Below are 15,000 nucleotides of genomic sequence, written 5' to 3'. Positions count from 1 at the left end.
ATTAACAGAGTAAACTATCGTTATGTCTAGCAGACGTGTTTCCATCACTGAAGATGATCCAAATGAGATCGAAATCACGTGATCTGGTGAGCTCCGAGTTAGAATAGTTGGGTGTTCTCTCCCCGCTTGCAATATATATCGAGTAGCGAGTGCACCGAACAACCAGCTGGAGGGTGCGTCTCCCCGGGTTAAAATAACAGTATCGTCTGTATTTCAAGAACACCCACGTTTAGGTGGCGATAAACATTATTATAAAAATATAATAGGATTCTTTTTTCAACATCGAATGACTGTAAGGGTTCATTGGAGTAAAACAAGGGTCACACATACAGAATGGTTGAGTGCCATTGATCTACGTAGGATCTATCTGAAGGAGATAACTTCAGGGGTCGCTTAGGTGCAAAATGCGATTGAATGATGGTGACGTGTTGCTGCACGTCCGTCAGTGGTTGATGTAAGACTGAGGGAGGTTGAGTGCAATGTTTCTGGGTTATAGATGCATGTGATTTACATGCAGGAAGTAAATGTTTTAAAGAACTTCCTTTTACACGGCGGGTTATATACGCAATATACATAAACACTTATATATTTATGCATACATGTATGTATGTGTGTGTGTATATATATATGTATATATATATATATATATATATATATATATATATATATATATATATATATATATATATATATATATATATATATATATATACATATGTTTGTATATATATATATATATATATATATATATATATATATATAGAGAGAGAGAGAGAGAGAGAGAGAGAGAGAGAGAGGGATATATATATATATATATATATATATATATATATATATATATATATATATATATATATATATATATATATATATATATATATATATATATATATATATATATAATCACAAAGTAAGGACGGACGAAATGCTTCTAAGCATTTTCCGGTGCTCTAACCATTCTGCCGGCTCTCCGCTTTATACAGTGAATTTTACTAATTATTACACATATATAATTGAGTATTAATGAATAAATTATGTTAAGAAAGCAGGGAAAGAAGAAAGCTCTACCATTCTAGAAACAGATGTCAAGAAAAATCGTTTGCTCAATCATTGAACGAAGAGACATTTATGTTCATTAGAAATTAAATAAATAAAGAATTTTGACATGTACGAATATTTATTTCCCCCACTGTATATATGTATTTTAATATCTATATATGTGTGTATATATATTTTTAAATATATACATATATATATAAAGAACGTATACTTATATGCAAACATATACGTATGTGTACATAAATACATGCACATATGTATGTTTGTATGTATGTAAATATATATGTTTACATATATCTATCTATCTATCCATCTATCTACATAAACACACACACATATACACATGGATGTATCTATATGCATGTATGTTTGGACGTGTGTGTTTACGGTTAATGTCTGAAAGCCAGCGTTATTTATCTTTTTATGCTCTAGTCATCATCATCATCATCATCATCATCATCATCATCATCACCATCAAGAACAACAGCAACAATAGCAAAAGAAAAAAACAAAATAAAAACCACCAAAACAACTATAGTAATAACAATAAAAATATGCAATATGCGCAACAAAAACAGCAACAACAATATTATGATCATCACCATCATCATCATCGTCATCATCATCATCATCATCATCAAAAGCAGCAGCAGCAAGAACAACAGCACCAACAACATGGCAAACTGAAACGAAAACAAGAAGACAAACATCAAAGACTTTTACTAGTTGCAAGAAGAAGAAGAACAACAACAACGAAAACAAGTTTCACCAATGCCACCAGCAAAATTCCACGACAGCAACAGCAACAACAACAAGAGGAATACACAAGAATAACATAAGCAACAACAATAACGAGCGTGGTGTGAAGAGCAACAGCAGAATATGGAGAGAAAGAAAGAAGAAAACAAAACAAGAAAACGTGAACAACAACAACAACAACGTCACCAACAGCGATATCAACAATAACAACAACAACAACAATGATAGCTGCAAGAACATGTAAACAACCCAAATGATCGGTAAGATCAAAGGCAACGTTTTAATGTATCGCCACCACCACCACCGCCACCAAGACAGCCACCACCACCACCAAGACCACCACCACCACCACCAAGACCGCCACCACCACCAAGACCACCATTACCACCACCACCACCACCAAGACTACCACCACCACCACCACCAAGACCACCACCACCACCACCACCACCACCACCACCACCACCACCACCACTGTCACCAGCATCACCACCACCGTCGCACTCACCACTGCTATCATCATCATTGTCATCATCATCATTACCACCACCACCATCATCATCGTCGTCATTGTCATCGCCATCGCAATCGTCATCATCATCATCATCATCATCATCATCATCACCATCACCGTCATCATCAAAGTCGTCGTCGTCGACGTCGTCATCGCTGTCATGCCGTTTCCGTCTTTTTGTTGTTGTTGTTAATATTGTCCTTGCAAGCAACATCAACAACATCAAGGGGAGACAAAACCGATAAATAAACAAGAAAATAACAAAATTGGAGAAAAAAAAAGGGAAAGGAAAGTGTTAACAACAACAACAACAACGAGTGTCTTAAGATAACATCAACAACGAGAGAAAATATCATCATCATCATCATCACCATCACCATCCTCACCATCATGATCATGATGATGATCATCATCATCATCGTCGTCGTCGCCGTTGTCGTCGTCATCATCATCATCGTCATTATCGTCATCATCATCATCGTCATCACCATCATCATCATCATCATCGTCATCATCGTCAACGCCAACTGCCAAACCCAATTTAGCAGCAGCAAGAACAACAAGTACACCACCCCCATCACCGCCACCACCACCACCACCATCAACAACAACAACAACAACAACAACAACAGCAGCAGCAGCAGCAGCAGCAGCAGCAGCAGCAGCAGCAGCAGCAGCAGCAGGAACAACACCAATAACAAGAAATGAATTGTTTAATAACAAGGAGACAAAAAAAAAGTAAAAAGAAAACACTCAGCAAACCTATTTGAAATGACAGCAGAACCTTCTGTAATTTCCCATGAATCAATGATTTTGGTCTGGAAGGTCCCTTTCACCTATTAACCCACAAAAGAAATTAGCGTTCTTTAGATAGGCCGGTTTGGGGGAAATAGGTGTGATGCAGGGGCATTCATGTAGCGCTCATATTGATCCCGAAGACAGAAGCTTCGTACATGAAGTGATCAAGCGTCTACCACAATAATGTGTAGGTAAGAATATCGTCTTGGCAGAAAGGTGGCGAAGCTGGCAGAAACGTTAGCACGCCGGACGAAATGCTAACCGGTTATTTCATCTGCCGTTACGTTCTGAGTTCGATTTCCGCCGAGGTCGGAAAATGCGATAAGTTTCAATATTTATATAGAGTTATGATTAAATATATAACAAGTTCGGCTTTTTAAGATAGATGGTAAATAAATATTTCTTTATCCTTTACTTAGTTCAGTAATTAGCCTGCGGCCATACTGGGGCAACACGTTACAGAATTTTTAGTCCAGTCTATTATATATAATTTTATGTATATATATATATATATATATATATATATATATATATAAATATAAACAAAAGGTGAAGACAGGTGTATGAACAACGAGCAAATGTATTAGTTTGATGCTCAGGGAAAATGAAAAAGTCTTTTATGTTTCGAGCCGACGCTCTGCAACAGAAAGGAATGAGAAAATAAACAGAGAAAGAATGAAATAAACTTGTAAAAACACACACATACACACTTATATTTAAAGAGAAAGAGAGAGTGAGAGAGAGATTAGTTGTTAGGTTTTAAATATATAGATCTATAACTATATCTCTAATCTATTTATCTATCTATCTATCTATCTATCTGTCTGTCCATCTGTCTGTCTGTCTCTATCTATCTATCTATCTATCTGTCTATGTGTCTGCGTGTCTGTATGTCTGTTCATCTAACTATCTAGCTGTCTATCTATGTCTGTCTGGCTGTGTAGGGGGACAGGCAGTGGCCTATATTTGATGTGGTATGTAATAACCGAGAGAGTGGAGGATCGGTCCGTGAAATGATACTGACGAGTGTGTGGCTAATTGATTAGTTCTACAGTATCCTGTTATTCTATTCACATCTACACACACGCATGCATACATACATACATACATACATACATACGTACACAAGTCTATGCATATATATATATATATATATATATATATATATATATATACATACATACATACATAGATTCCCTCTTTTTTTATTAATTTGAAGCTTTTGTATATATATATATATATATATATATGTGTGTGTGTGTGTTTGTTAAATTTGCCCACATCTTCTTTGGTAGGGTGTTGTCTCATACTATATACACAAGGAAACTGTATGTTCTAGCATATATATATACATATATATATATATATATTTATATATACACTGACATCTATATATGTGTACTTATTTAAATACAGACACGCACACACGTGTATCTAAACATATATCCAGCTGTCAGACTATAGAAATGAATGTTGATGATCATATACATTTTCTAGTTGTGTATATAGTAAACACACACACACATACACTCACTCAGACACAGACCCTCGTATACACACATGTATAAAAATACACACAAGCACGTACATATGCACACAAGAATACAAAATCTTAATCCTATATGAAGCGATATTTCCAACCCGTCGTCTCGGTATAAGCCTATCGCAAGATAGGGAATTGATTCTCAAATGTCGATCTAACTGGAGCAGAGAAGCCATGAGCTCTGTCCCGTCTTTTGTATCCAGCGACGAAAACAAAAGCAACATAAATAACATTATGATGATGACAATGTTAAAGCTTATAGTTATCGTATTTGTGGAAGTGATGACAGCTGTGATGTTGATGGTTATGATAGCTGTGATATAGCATTGTACTTTAACCCCAGGTCAGTCGTTGTTGAGGAGGCTTACATTCAATGGAACTTATGCCATGATCATCTATAACCATCTAGGAGAATATTGGATAATGTGTCCTTGCTTTTCTGAAAACTGTAAGATGTGATTCGAGGGAATTTATTTGCTATTTCTAGCAAATCTCACCTTTCTTTTTTGTTTTGTTTTATATTGATATTGGTTATTAAAGTGATGCTATGATGATGATGATGCTGATGACGACGTTGATGACGATGACGATAGTGGTGGTGGTTGCATTGGTGTTAGTGATCGTGATGGTAGTGATGATGATGACGAAGTGACGGTGGTGGTGGTGATAGCGATGATGCTTGTTGTTTTTGTTGTTGTTGTGGTGGTGGTGGTGGTGATGGCATTTGTTTTAGTGGTAACGATGATGATGATGATGCTGATGATGATGATGCTGATGATGATGATGACGAAGTGACGGTGGTGGTGGTGGTGGTGGTGGCATTGGTGTTAGTGGTAACGATGATGATGATGATGATGATGCTGATGGTTGTGGTGGAGGCGGTGTCAGCGTTGAGGTACCAGTGTCCCCGCCTCCCAGACCGAAACTTGTTGTATTTTCCACAAAACCCCTGGCCCCTATGACGCCTGCTTTCTACATCGCTACTAACTCGTCTATTGTTTGTTACCGTGTCATGCTTATTGTCGTCGTCGTCCATACTGTCATTGTTGTTGTCATTGTTGTTGTCCCCCCAGTTCTGCCTGATCTCGTCCTTCTTGTTGTTCTTGTCGTATTTCTAACTGTTGCTGTTGTCTTCCTAATCGTTGCTGATCTTGTTCTTGCTGTTGTTGTTCCTGTTGTTGTCAATGTCTTTCTTGCCACTGGCGTTGGTGGTGGTGCTGGTGGTGCTGTTGTCGTTGTTGTGCTAAATACTTTCTCATTTGTTTTCTCTTTGTGTAACGAGAATGTAAAACGTGACAAACATATTCTCTCTTTCTGTTGTTTTTTGCTGGACGAAGGGCTTAGCGGTGTTTCGCCCGACGCACCGACACACCGAGTACAAATTCCGCCGAGGTCGACTTTGCTTTTCGTCCTTTCGGGGTTCAATAAAATAAATACCAGTTGAACACTGGGGTCGATATAATTGACTCATACCCTCCCACCAAAACTGCTGTCCTTATGATAAAAATTCGAAACTATTATTATTATTATTATTATTATTATTATATATATAAGCCTTACTGGCACATGAAAGCACCCACTACACTCTCAGAGTGGTTGGCGTTAGGAGGGGCGTCCAGCTGTAGAAACCCTGCCAAATCAGATTGGACTCTTGTGCAGCCATCTGGTTCGCCAGTCCTCAGTCAAACCGTCCAACCCATGCCATCATGGAAAGCGGACGTTAAACGATGATGATGATGATGATATATATATATATATATATATATATATATATATATGTATGTGTGTGTGTGTGTGTGTGTGTGTGTGTGTGTGTTTGTGTGTATAAAATGATTTTAAAGGGATATATTATCCTGGCGGTCACCGTGTTTCCTTTCATTTCGGTTTCAAATTACGGCTAACCACAACGGTCCTTTTGTAATACCCGAGGTAGGAATAAGCTGCTATGTTCCGGTAACTCTTCTCGTTTGGTAAATCCGGGTGTCGTGTTCAGAGTAAATAATGATAAAGAGAAAGATTTTCCCCATCCATAATTTTATTTAACATTTATTTACAGCGTCCTTTTCTGGACCTACGCACGTTTCAGTTGCTTCGACTGCATATTTTTAATTATGCAGCCTGGTGTCATGGCCGGTGTAGGTCATTACGAAGTAAATCTGAAGAGGTCAGCTGAGTAGATAAAGTGTTTTTCGGAAGTATGGATGCTACCGTTTATAGTTATAAGAATCTTGACCTAAGGTTCATCTCTACTAAATGTGGCAAGTGAAATGAAACATAGTCCTAAAAATAGGTCATGGTTGGATTGTAGGTTTATGTAGATTTACCATTACTACTAGAAGTTTACCATTCCACTCATTTCAAAGAGAATATTCTTCGCTTAGAGGTATTCAATCAAGCTTGATTTTTATTTTGGTTTTTGCTTTCACAATTGTTATTTTAATAATTTGAAAGACAGTAACAAAATATATTTAATTGGATGGGATATTATTAGTAAGGTTAAACGTTGTAGAATACGGGGTAAAAGATGCGGCTCATGCGTAGAGGAAATGTACCAAATTTTCACTTCTAAATTTAATCTAATAAACACGAGACAAGAACGTGCTCTAAGATGGCTTCACGCAAGAAATTTTACATTTAAACAATTCAAATAAACACATTACAATATATATAATGATAAAATTTATTAGAGAAACAATTGTTATAAGTATAATAATTTCGGTTACAAAGTATGGGTTGACCCGATGCTTTGAAAGGATACTTGGTGAATACCACACGTTGTGGGATCGAAATAGATATCTCACGCTTGAGAAGCTAACTTAACTAATCAGCCATACCATCTATCTATCTATCTATCTATCTATCTATCTATCTATCTATCTATCTATCTATCTATCTATCAGTCTGTCTATATGTCTGTTTGTTCGTCTGTCCGTCTTCTACAAGCACATATATAGAGAGAGAAACAGAGAGAGAGAGAGAGAGAGAGAGAGAGAGAGAGAGAGAGAGAGAGAGAGAATGAGAGAGGTACAGAGTGAAATGGGCAGATAGACACACACATAGCTACACAAACTCACATGCACACACGTAATGCGTGTGTGTATGTCTATATATTCATGTTCGGGCTTTTATTTCAGAATACTGTAAGTGCCTCTGGGTGTTTGCTCATGTCTTTCTTTGTTACATGTGTGTGTGTGCACGCGAGTGTGTTTGTGTGCGTGTATGTACGGATATATATATATATATATATATATATATATATATATATATATATATATATATATATATATATATATATATATATGCTTGTGTGTATAAATATGTGATTGTATATGAGAGTGTGTAGGTGTGTGACCCTATGAGTTTTCGGTTTTCATGTACGTAGTTTGCGTAGGTGAGTGGTCGCTGCTTGTCACATTGTCTGTGCAAGTCCACCCACGTGACTTCCCTTTGATTGTAATGGTGGGTGGTTACGGAGGCCCAGTTCCCCTCTCCCCGCCTCTCTCCTACTTCACTCAGTCCGAATCGTATAATCAGTCATTGTTCCCTCTATTGTCTTTTGTGATGACAAACTTGTCTTTCTCCTTGTCACTCAAGTACACAACAGGGGTCAGCAGCTACGCAGTGTAAGGAGCCTGTACATAGTCGCTCGATTTGCTAGAATCAACAACCAAATGCCGCTTAAATTTCACCGTACCATCTTTGGGAAATTGACGTTGAATAATGTAATCGTATATATTGTATGTTTGAATAAATGATGGAATGTTCTGGGTTGGACCATGTTAGGTCATAACACTGTCTTATCTGTAAGATATGACCTTGGTTAAGTAATAAAGAAAAACAAGGTGAATGTGCGTGGCTTAGTGCTTAGAGTGTTCCGCTTACGATGGTAAAGTCGTGAGTTCGATGCCTAGCAGAGCTTTCTGTTCTTTGTCAAGACACTTTATTCCACGTTCCTCCAGTCAACTCAGCTGGCAAAAATGAGTTGTGATTGTAATTCAAAGGGGCCAGCTTTGATGCTTCCTGTGTCACAGTGAGTAATCCCTGAGAACTACGTTAAGGGTAACCGTGTCTGCGGATTGCTCAGTCATTTGTAGGTTAATTCCACGAGCAGGCTGTTCCGTTGACCGGAACAACTGGAGCCCAAGCCGTCGTAACCAAAATCGACTGTAGAAGAACCAAAATCGACTGTAGAAAAACCAAAATCGACTGTAGAATATTTTCGCCAATGGCGGTGATGGTGGTGAAGGACTTTATGTGGTAGAATGATCTGCTAGAAATAGCTGCCAAATTTATTCTCAAATAATGATATGGAATTTTGGGAAAAGCGAGTGACATTTTCAATAATATATTCCAAGAAGTATAAAAAAATGATAGAGATTACATTTGGTGGAAAGTCTGCTGAGGAAGAGATGACCCAGGGTTAAAACACCAAGCATAACATCCCCCACGTTTATCACCTCACCTTGCCCACACTCATCCCTCAGCCAACACTCATACGACACACATGGCCACTCCCCCAGCCCTAGAAAATTCCACACTCGACAACCTTTCCACCGTCCTCCATCCTCCACCCCTCACCCTCCACCGACACTTTCAACAATCCCTTCCGGTTCTTCAAGTTTTACTCCCTTATCTTCTTACGCAACATTCCTCTACCCAATGAACTGCCCCACCCCTTCTTTCCACTACTACTACTACTACTACTACTACTACTACTACTACTACTACTACTACTACTAATGATGCTGCTGCTGCTGCTACTACTACAAACTTCAATAAACTTGATAACATTCTCTCAAGGTTTTCTTTGTTTTATTCATCCATTATTTGTGTTCTGTCTTCATCCCCAGCTTGCTACCACCAGCACCACCAACACCAGCAGAAGCAGCAGCTGCAACATCACCGCCGCCACCATCCTCGTCATTGTCATCATTATTGTCATCGTTATCATTATTGTCGTCGTCGTCATCATCTTCGTCGTTGTTGTCGCCGTGGGCGTGCTCATCATCACCATCAGCATCATCATCATAATTACCACCACCACCACCGCCACCACCACCGCCACCACCACCGCCACCAGCACCAGCACCAGCACCAGCACCAGCACCATCGTCATCCTCATTATTATCATCACTACCACCATCACCAAGAATACAACCATTCCCATCCCTACAATCACCACAACCATCACCTCCTCCAATACTACCATCGCCACACCTCCACTTGCACCTTCGCCCTCACGATCAATATTACAGAAGCATACCTACCGTACACACCCACCCATACATACACACATACACGCCACATACAAGTCATATTTTTGTGCCAGTCACATGACATCATTTTCTTCTATCAGCAGTTTTTCCAAGAAATAAATTAGTTGACTTAGATTTCCTTTTACAGGCAAAAAAAACCATATATAATTCATCGAAAGGGGTGAAGTTTCAGACCCAAGTTAGAGATTCTTTCCTCGGATTCGAACTCTCGACATTTGCTTTACCATTGATATTTCTGTCTTCTGCAAGGTAGCCAGCTGGCAGAATTGTTAGCACAATGGACGAAATGCTTAGCGGTATTTCACCGGTCGATACGTTCTGAGTTCAAATTCCGCCGAGGTCGACTTTGCCTTTCATCCTTTCGGAGTCGATAAAATAAGTACCAGTTACACGCTGGGGTCGATGTAATTGACACATCCCCTCCCTCAAAACCTCAGGTCTTGTACATGTAATAGATATGAGAATCGTTATCACAACGGGAAAAATTCTTAGAGGCGTTTCGTCTGTCTCTACATTCGAAGTTCAAATTCTGTCGAGACTGACTTTGCATTTCATTCTTACGGCATCGATCAAATAACCACGAGTTAAATACTGTTTTCGATTAATTGTTAGCTGACATTTCGATATATTTATCGCTCATCACTACAACTCACGGACAATTTTATTATTAGTAGTAGTAGTAATTCTAAGTGCGAGTTAAGTTTTCCAAATTTCATTATAGATGATAGATGAAGACGAAAAATATGTCAACCAAAATGGACGCATTTAGCGTCCATTTTCATTGATACGAAAAATATCTGTCAGTGAGTTTATATGCACACGCGCACGAACGCACACACATGCAAACACACACTTACACACATACACACGCATGTGCAAACTTACACATAGAGAGACAGATAGACAGATAGATAGATAGAAAATACAGAGAGACAGTGAAATGAATGCACCCTCACACAGGCCCCCCCCCACACATGTACATATACATAATACATACACACAAACACACACTTACACACACATATATATATATATATAAAAGCATGTATAAATATATATACATTTCTATTTATCGATCACGCTTTCTTATTGTATATATATATATATATATATATATATATATATATATATATATATATATATATACATACATACATACATAAATACATACATATACATATATGTATATATATACATAAAACATTATGCGGTGCCCCAGTATGGCCCCAGTCCAGTAATATAAATATATAAAGTAACGAAAAGCACACAGACACACATCTTCCCATATCCGCCACATACATATGCATGTGTGTGTTTGTGCGTGTTTGTGTGTATGTATGTATATAGGAAACCCATTCTTTTTATTTCTCCGTATATGCCAATATCTACTGCTGCTGCTGGGGCTAGTGGTGGTGATTGTCAAAATGATTGTAGTTACATATGAATAGACATATTAATTATATCCAAACTTCCACACATAACATCTCCGTATTCCCCCCAACCCGGCCCTCCCCACCATACCACCACATCCTCCACCCTGAACCCTGGCAAATATTTAGCGTTTGTTTACAGGGCACAAAGGAGGGCGGCAAAAGGGGTTTGACGTTAACCCCTATATCCTTGAGAAACAAAGGCGACACAAAAGTGTGTATCTACGTGTGTGTGTGTGTGTGTGTGTGTGTGTGTGTGTGTGTGTGTGTGTGTGTGTGTGTATACTTGTGAGTCTATATACGCAAGTGTAGAGAGTGAGCATCATGGCGGCGTGGCAGATCGGTGCAGAGTAAAAAAAAAAAAAAAGACAAATTGTAAAGGTGGTGGTGGTGGTGGGGTGGGGTTGAAACAAGCACTGATTAAATGAATAGTGATGAGGAGAATGGTGATGATGATGGTGATGTTGATGATGATGACGATGACGATAATGATGATGATCGCGATGATGATGGTGATGATGATGTTGATAATGAATTTCATGATTTTGTTAATGTTGGCGATGGTGTTGGGGATTGTTGAGACGTTGGCATGAATTTGTGTGTGTATATATGTGTATGCATTAATATATATATATATATATATATATATATATATATATATATATATATATGTATGTATGTATGTATATATACTTTGTATCTCAGCATATGTCAATATGTGTATTTGCGTTTTATGAATGTGCATATCTATACATACTTACCTACAAACATACTTACATACATACGTGCATATATATATATATATGCATACACAGATACACATAGGCATATGCACACACAAATACACACACATACATAAATACATACATGCATGCATACACACACATACACACGTATATATATATATATATATATATATATATATATATATATATATATATATATATATATGCACTCGCAGTTACACAAACACACACACACACATTCATTAAATCCTAAAGAAAGACGATAAAGAATGTGATTTCAGCAATGAATTCCAAGGAAAATAGGCGGCGGATCTGAAAAAGTGGAGTTGAATAACAACAACAACAACAGCAACAACAACAGCAATAGTAATAATATCAATGATGATAATAATAATAATAATAATAACAATAATAAAAATATTGAAGAGGAGGAGGAGAACAATAAGAAGAAAACCCAACAACCACAAGTAAGAAGAACGAATAAACTAGAAGAAGAGGCTTTTGTCTGGGGCAGAAAGTAAAAAAAAAAAAAAACAAGAACTGGATAAAGTATAGAATTTAAGGAACAATCTGGAGGATAAAGTTCAGAAAAGTGCTGAAGAGGAGGAAGAAGAGGAGGTGAAAATAAAATATGTGAAAGGTGAACGACAGTAGAGATGTAGAGATGGAATATTATTTCAAAAATCGTATTAATAATTTGAAAGAAGGAACATATAAAAATAAAGATAGAAAAATAGAGAGGTTACGTGAGCAAATATTTCCAACACCTAAGCACGTACACATACATACATACATACATACATACATACGTACATACATACATACATACATACGTACGAACGTACGTACATACATACATACATACATACATACATTCATATATATATATACATACATACATACATACATACATACATGCATACATATACACACACACACACACACACACACACACACACACACATATATATATATATATATATATATATATACATATATATATGTATATATACATATGTATACGTATACATATATATCTATATGTACATATAAGTGTATATATATAACCGTACACACACACAGGCACGCAAGCACATATATATATATATGTATACAACACTTACATATAATTGTATATTCATTTTAGCTGTATATATATGTGTGTGTATATATATATATATATATATACATATATAAATATTTTTATATGTATATATATATATACATAAATATATGTATATATACATATATATATACATATATATGTACATATATATGTATACATACATATCTACCTACATATATATATATATATATATATATATATATATATATATATATATATATATATATATATATATATATAGACATATATATATACGTATATGTATGTATGTATATAGACGGTTGTGTTCCCAATATGTGGTGCAGTGATGTCATTGAGTGTCATTTGAAGTTTGTTAATTAGGCGACATTATTATATTTTTAAATTGTGCCTGGAGAAGTGTTTGACTGGTGTAAATTATATTGATGGAGGTGTATTGTATGTGTGGTGGTGGCGGTGGTGGTTGTGTTGAGGCGGGGGTAAAGGGAGAGGTGTACGGGGGGCGGGAAGAGGAGGAATGTGAATGTGAAGTATAAGACCAAGAGGAAGTATAGCATGACGAACTTGAAGAAGAGAAAGAGCAAGAATGATGGTAAGAAGAGAGACGAATGAGAAGGAGGAGGAGGAGTAAAAGCAGAAGAAGAAAAAGAAGAAGAAGGAAGAGGAGTATATTAAACAGGAGACGATGATGATGATGAAAAAGAAAACGAAAAAAACTGAAGAATTCAGAGAATAGGAGAAAAAGAAGAAAAGGATATCGTTTAAGAAGTTTGAGGGAAGAATTAATTAAAAATGCGAATAAGAATTATTAAGAGTATAATTAGCAAAATAAGAATAATGATAGGAGCACAGAAGAGGAGGAGGTGGAGGCAAAGTAAGAGGATGTTGTGGAAAATGAAACTAGGAGTTGATAGTTGATGTATATATATATTTGATATTTGATATTTCTAGCATGAAGGAAAATATTGAATTCATTTGGTCCATCAGCAAGTCCATCGAACATTCTAGATCATTGATGTTACTGTTTAAGTAATTTTAGAAGTATGTTTGTATGTATGAATGTATATTTGTACGTATGCATCTATGTCTATACAAGCACGTATATTCATACATATACATATATATATATCTGGACTGCTGAAGTTTTCTTCATTGTCTGTTTATTTTCTCTTATTCCTTTCTGCTGAAGAGCGTAGGCACGAAACGTAAAATACTTTTTCATTTTTCAAGAGCATCAAACTAATACACCTGTTTGTTGCTTATACACCTGTCTTCGTCTTTTGTTTTTCTGTAAATATCAACTATATATATATATATATATATATATATATATATATATATATATATATATATATATATATATATATATATATATATGAGAGTATTGTAGTTCGCTTGAAGCACTGTGTATTGTTTGTAAAAAATAATGTGTTTTGAATGGCACAACAACGCACTATAATAACAACAATTGATTATAATAACTGTTATAATTTAATCATCCATTGTCTGATATAATATTTCGGAATAAAAAGATTCCTTCTTCAGATATCCCTACGAATTGATCAAGTTACTGTTATAATCGGTTTTTCCAGCGTTTTTTTTTTTTGTCCGGAAGCGTCTCTTCAGTGGTCTTACGAAGCACTTTCCAGAATTTCTTATGAAAAGTGCATGAGGGCGGTCATGTCTCAAGCTCGTCTGTGCTGGCATATACGTAGCTCTGCTTCTAAAGTCGCCTGGATTACTGCTCACAGCTGTGGTCACCCAGCAGTG

At 36.5% G+C, this 15,000-nt stretch overlaps 1 long non-coding RNA gene across 1 annotated transcript in view; it reads right to left on the bottom strand.

Moving 5' to 3' along the window:
* The window catches only part of LOC149132256 (uncharacterized), a 45,842-nt gene that overhangs the window by 11,784 nt on the left and 19,058 nt on the right, over positions 1-15,000 (bottom strand). The window contains exon 2 of the long non-coding RNA XR_016244699.1: positions 1,662-1,742. This is a non-coding gene — a long non-coding RNA (uncharacterized LOC149132256). The remainder of the gene's footprint in view (positions 1-1,661; positions 1,743-15,000) is intronic.

The sequence above is a fragment of the Octopus bimaculoides genome, chromosome 16 (assembly GCF_046866305.1).
Source record: "Octopus bimaculoides isolate indiv1 chromosome 16, ASM4686630v1, whole genome shotgun sequence".
NCBI lineage: Eukaryota > Metazoa > Mollusca > Cephalopoda > Octopoda > Octopodidae > Octopus > Octopus bimaculoides.
This window is presented reverse-complemented; position numbering and strand designations above follow the sequence as displayed.